The sequence below is a fragment of the Oncorhynchus mykiss genome, chromosome Y (assembly GCF_013265735.2).
Source record: "Oncorhynchus mykiss isolate Arlee chromosome Y, USDA_OmykA_1.1, whole genome shotgun sequence".
NCBI lineage: Eukaryota > Metazoa > Chordata > Actinopteri > Salmoniformes > Salmonidae > Oncorhynchus > Oncorhynchus mykiss.
In genome coordinates, this window is record NC_048593.1 from 36,415,725 (window position 1) to 36,422,785 (window position 7,061).

Here is a 7,061-nt window from a genome sequence, read left to right on the forward strand (position 1 = left end):
TCCATAGACCCAATACATTACTAATAAATGCCTCATGAGCTTAGTTCAATTGTTGTACCCCATCAGAACCCACCATAACTTTGTTTTACTCCAATTTTTGTAAACAAAGTAATTGTTAACAAATACTGTATTCAACCCATTTTTTATGGGTCAACAACCAACTTGACAGATTTGGAAGAATTATTAAAAGAATAAGGGGCAAATATTGTACAATCCAGGTGTGCAAAGCTCTTAGAGACTTACCCAGAAAGTCTGATAGTTGTAATCGCTGCCAAATGTGATTCTAAAATCTATTGACTCAGGGGTGTGAATATTTACATGAATGTATTATTTCAGTATTTAATTTTAAATAAAAAAAAGTTTTAAAAAATGCCCCAAAAAACATGTTTTACATTTTTACTTGTTCTTGTAGGGTATTGTGTGTGTGTGTATAGGAGTGAGAAAACAAATCAATTTAACACATTTTAAATTCTGTGTGTAGCACAAAAAAATGTGGGATATGAATACCAAGGGGTATGCAATGTTTCTGAAGGCAAAACTTGGTTGAAACTCACAGTTTGATCTCATGGATCATCAGTCATTGCATCCATAGCTTTGTATATGAATTTGAGAGTGGTTACATTACTCCAGCCCCATCCCTCAACTATTTACTACATCTGTGAATGAATGACTGCTTTGTTATTGCTTGAACTGCAGATTTCCCCTTTAAATATAGCATAAGAATTTCAACATTTCAAATGAAAGTACATTTTGTGTCGTATAGTGACAATTTGTTAAATGTTTTTCAACCTGAACAATATTCACAATTGTCCACAATAATGTGGTAACACATGGAAAATCCTTGATATCTTGTCTACTAATGTCACGATTGTCGTATGGTGGGGACCAAAGCGTGTGATGTGAATACATTCTTCTTTATTGAATGAAGAACAAGAAGAACACTTAAACAAAAAACAACAAAACGATTAAGACGAACGAGACCGCTGTATAAACAATGTGCAAACGTGCAACATAACATAGACAATAACCCACGAAATACCCAAAGAAGATGGCTGCCTAAATATGGTTCACCTGCCTCTAATTGAGAACCAATCTAGGCAACCATAGACCAACATAAACACCTAGATGAAAACAACTCCATAAATCTACAAAAACCCCTAGATAGTGCAAACACCCTAGAATGAGACAAAAATACACATATCACCCATGTCACACCCTGACCTAACCAAAATAATAAAGAAAACAAAGAATACTAAGGTCAGGGCGTGACAACTAAAATATGCCCCTTATTAAATATATGTAAATAATAATTTCATTGATTTTCAAATTAAGAAAAAGTGGTGTATTTGGACGTTGTGCTAATTTTCACAATACAATTATTTAATTCAATAAAGCACAACAGAAAACATATTAATCCAGTTTTAAACTGATGGACAGTAAACTGTTGGACAGTATTTTATATCTTGTTTATTTGGAATTTGGTCAAATCCTAATTTCTCCATGTTATGAAAAAGTGTTAATTTAACATGTTTTCCATCTAAGTGGTTAACAGTGTCAAGGTGAGATATTGACGGAAGACAACTCAATACATTAAATGTATCATTGTGTTCTAGTTTTGGTTTCCGTCCCACCATTATATAATTTCATAACAGGGCTCAAGACCGTAAAAATGGCAGTGTGAGAGAGAGAGAAGTATCCTGTGGCTTCTGTCAACGTCCGTATGATTGATGACCCTGTCATTAGTCCCGCCCCACTATGAGTCATTCTGTCATTCTGCCAAAACAAAAGGATGAATGACTTTAGTTTTGGCAGAATGACAGAATCATTCGTCTTGTGGTGAGTAGGCCTACATTTTGAAAGCCAGATATAGATATAGGCTTGTTATTGATGAGCTTTTTGACAATATACAAGAAGAAGAGATGTCACATCTATGTATATCATTCTATTTATCTAGGTTTCTTCTTATCTTGGAAATGTCTTTTTCAAAAAGTATAAAAAATAGGAAAACATGAGTGCACACTTTCCAGTATGCCAGCTTATAGTCAGTTTTCGACAGGCCCAAAGAAAAACATTGTTTTTCCCAGGTGAATGTTGTAACGGTTTTCTTGAGTCGAAGGAGAGGCGGACCAAAACGCAGCGTGGTGATTATTCATGGTTCTTTAATAAAGAAACTATTCATGAATAGGCTAACAAAACAAGAAATGTGCAAAACCAAAACAGCCCTATCTGCTGCAAACACAGAGACAGGAACAATCACCCACAAAACCCAACACCAAACAGGCTACCTAAATATGGTTCCCAATCAGAGACAATGACTAACACCTGCCTCTGATTGAGAACCATATCAGGCCAAAAACAGAAACAGACAAACTAGACACACAACATAGAATGCCCACTCAGATCACACCCTGACCAAACAAAACATAGAAACATACAAAGCAAACTATGGTCAGGGTGTGACAAATGTATACATCAACAAATGAATTGACAAAAACAGACTAAATTACAGCACGTGTATGTGTGGTTAGGGCCTGAGACAAAAAAAAATACACAGTGTAGAGTGAAATATACATTTGACGGTGACTTCATGCTATGGCCGTACCAACTTCACTATAGACATTGTCACCTTGTCCTGCTTCACCTTTACTCTCACTCCTGACTGCTGTAGCTATTCTGTCCTAACTGACCTTTTGCTATCCACTGCTTCCTCTGCTACTGGCCTCCCCTCTCCTGGTGACACTATGTGTAACTTTGACCTCCCATCACATAACTAGAGTATAACAAAAGCTGTATAAAAAAGAGACAAACAAGAGCTTTTTGATAAATCATTATTTTATTGATGAATGAAAATTTGACAAACAACAATTACATCTCGGCAAGCAAGATGTGGTCTCCCTTGAAGGCTTCCCAGGCTGCAGCCCATGTACTCCAGTGAGTTTATCAAGCACTTTCAGTTCCAAGAGTCAAGTGTAGCAGATGGCAGCTTGTGACAGCTAGCTTCAGAGTGCAGATTTATGTTGGCGAAATGGTATTGAATCCAACATGCTGATGGCAGATGCTTCACAATCAAAATATCTTCAGCGTCTTTGTCAATGGGAAATCCACATCCTGAGACATCCACATCGTATGGCTTCAACACTCTGCCTGCAAGAGGTTCTCTTGGTCCCCAAACACCTGTTGATTATGGAACATTGAAAAACCTAGCAAGCTTACGGACAATGTTAAATGTGATTTAGCGAAGCACCTGAGTGAGTTGGGTGGGAAATTACACAGATACTTTCCCGGAGTGGACACAAGCAACTGGATTTGTTATCCCTGTCATGCCCTGCCTCCAGTCCTCTTACCTATATCTGAACAAGAGATTCTCATTGAAATTGCAACAAGCGGTTCTGTGAAAACTGAATTTCATCAGAAGCCACTGCCAGATATCTGGATTGGGCTGCGCTCAGAATATGGATCGCACTTTTAAGACACTGATTCCCTTTGCAACCACGTACCTATGTGAGATTGTATTTTCGACCAAATACAGGCACAGACAGTGTGTGGAAAATGATTTAAGACTGAGACTCTCCAATACAACCCAACATTGCAGAGTTATGTGCATCCTTTCAAGCACACTTTTTTAATTAACCTGTGGTGAGTTATTCACAATTTTCCATGAACAAATAAGGTTTTTGTTTTTTAAATAAAGAGCAAAATGATTGATGATTATTATATTATTATTTGTGCCCAAGTGCTATAAGAGCTCTTTGCCACTTCCCACGAGCCGGGTTGTGACAAAAACTCCCACTCATTCTTATGTTTAATAAATGTATCGTATGGTATCAAAAATCCAAGATGGCGTAGCGGTGCAGACGTGGTTTGTTTTCCTCTCGTTTACTTTTGTATTATTTGTCTTCTTTGTATATATTCCAAATTATTATCTATTTTTCCATTTTTAAATTAAAAAAACCTTCCGGTCACACGCCTCACTCAAAGTCAATCAAATTCAATCAAATTTATTTTATATAGCCCTTCGTACATCAGCTGATATCTCAAAGTGCTGTACAGAAACCCAGCCTAAAACCCCAAACAGCAAGCAATGCAGGTGAAGAAGCACGGTGGCTAGGAAAAACTCCCTAGAAAGGCCAAAACCTAGGAAGAAACCTAGAGAGGAACCAGGCTATGTGGGGTGGCCAGTCCTCTTCTGGCTGTGCCGGGTGGAGATTATAACAAAACATGGTCAAGATGTTCAAATGTTCATAAATGACCAGCATGGTCAAATAATAATAAGGCAGAATAGTTGAAACTGGAGCAGCAGCACAGTCAGGTGGACTGGGGACAGCAAGGAGTCATCATGTCAGGTATTCCTGGGGCATGGTCCTAGGGCTCAGGTCCTCCGAGAGAGAGAAAGAAAGAGAGAATTAGAGAGAGCATATGTGGGATGGCCAGTCCTCTTCTGGCTGTGCCGGGTGGAGATTATAACAGAACATGGCCAAGATGTTCAAATGTTCATAAATGATCAGCATGGTCGAATAATAATAAGGCAGAACAGTTGAAACTGGATGTGACACGGATCCGCAATTTTTTTAGACCCTATAGCCAAAACTTTCGTCAGAAGGTAGCCAGCTAATTAGCTAAGTTACTAGCAATTTAATCATTGTTAGCCACTGCTAGCGGCCTTTACCCTCTGCTCAGGTCAAGCACCAGCCGTTTTTTTAGCCTGGATAATACCTGCCAGCATCGGACTGTTTTTCGCCACTATAACGGCAGATTATTGCCGACCATTGATTATCACAGCTAGCTATGTTCAACTGAGTGACCCAGCCCCGAAGCTAGCCCTGAGCCAGGCGCATCTCCCGGCTAACAAACAAAATTCCCACAAGTACAATACCTCTTTCGCCATCTGGCCCGGTCCCTTCGTCGACAACGCGCCCCGCCGTACCACCACGACTGGTCCGCAGACATAATTCCATCAGCTGTGCCTTCAACCGGCCTTTAAATGCTGTGTCTCCTGCATGCTAGCGTAGTAACAACTACCTAGCTGCTTCCCTGTTTCATCGATTGCTGTACACTGGACCCTATGATCACTTGGCTACATACAGTGGGGCAAAAAAGTATTTAGTCAGCCACCAATTGTGCAAGTTCTCCCAATTAAAAAGATGAGAGAGGCCTGTAATTTTCATCATAGGTACACTTCAACTATGACAGACAAAATGAGAAGAAAAAAATATTTTTATGAATTTATTTGCAAATTATGGTGGAAAATAAGTATTTGGTCAATAACAAAAGTTTATCTCAATAATTTGTTATATACCCTTTGTTGGCAATGACAGAGGTCAAACATTTTCTGTAAGTCTTCACAAGGTTTTCACACACTGTTGCTGGTATTTTGGCCCATTCCTCCATGCAGATCTCCTCTAGAGCAATGATGTTTTGGGGCTGTTGCTGGGCAACACAGACTTTCAACTCCCTCCAAACATTTTCTGGGGTTGGGATCTGGAGACTGGCTAGGCCACTCCAGGACCTTGAAATGCTTCTTACGAAGCCACTCCTTCGTTGCCCGGGCGGTGTGTTCAATCCACAGGGTTCAATTCTCAGGCCGACTCTTTTCTCTGTATATATCAACGATGACGCTCTTGCTGCGGTTGATTCCCTGATCCACCTCTACGCAGACAACACCATTCTGTACATCTGGCCCTTCTTTGGACACTGTGTTAACTAACCTCCAAACGAGCTTCAATGCCATACAACACTCCTTCCGTGGCCTCCAACTGCTCTTAAACGCTAGCAAAACCAAATGCATGCTTTTCAATCGTTCGCTGCCCGCACCCGCCCGCCCGACTAGCATCATTACTCTGGACGGTTCTGACCTAGAATACGTGGACAACTACAAATACCTAGGTGTCTGGCTAGACTGTAAACTATCCTTCCAGACTCATATCAAACATCTCCAATCCAAAATCAAATCTAGAATCAGCTTTCTATGTCGCAACAAAGCCTCCTTCACTCTCGCCGCCAAACTTACCCTAGTAAAACTGACTATCCTACCGATCCTCGACTTCGGCGATGTCATCTACAAAATAGCTTCCAATACTCTACTCAGCATATTGGATGCAGTCTATCACAGTGCCATCCGTTTTGTACCAAAGCGCCTTATACTACCCACCACAACGACCTGTATGCTCTAGTCGGCTGGCCCTGGCTACATATTCGTCGCTAGACCCACTGGCTCCAGGTCATCTACAAGTCTATGCTAGCTAAGGCTCTGCCTTATCTCAGCTCACTGGTCACGATAACAACACCCACCCGTAGCACGCGCTCCAGTAGATATATCTCACTGGTCATCCCCAAAGCCAACACCTCCTTTGGCCACCCTTCCTTCCAGTCCTCTGCCAGTGACTGGAACGAATTGCAAAAATCGCTGAAGCTGGAGACTTACATTTCCCTCACTAACTTTAAACATCAGCTATCTGAGCAGCTAACCGATCGCTGCAGCTGTTCTTAGTCCATCTGTAAACAGCCCACCCAATCTACCTACCTCATCCCCATATTGTTTTTATTTACTTTTCTGCTCTTTTGCACAACAGTATCACTACTTAAACACCATCGCTCATCATCTGCTCATATATCACTCGTGTTAATCTGCTAAATTGTAATTACTTTGGCCTATTTATTGCCATACCTCCTCATGCCATTTGCACACACTGTATATAGACTTTCTTTTTTTTCCTGTTGAGTTATTGACTGCACACTTGTTTATTCCATGTAACTCTGTGTTGTTGTTTCTGTCGCACTGCTTTGCTTTATCTTGGCCAGGTAGCAGTTGTAAATGAGAATTTGACCTCAACTAGCCCACCTAAAGGTGAAATAAAAAAATATAAAAAAATTACAAAAAATAGTGTGTGTGGCAGACTTACAATGATGGCAAAAAAAAATACATTTGAGAGTGTGCTGACCCTGGTGCCAGAGGGGGTACGCAGCTAGAGGTTGAATGTTTGAAGGGGTACGGGACAATAAAAAGTTTGGGAACCACTGATGTAGACTAACCTACCCGCACAGCCTACCCACACTGTGTCTGT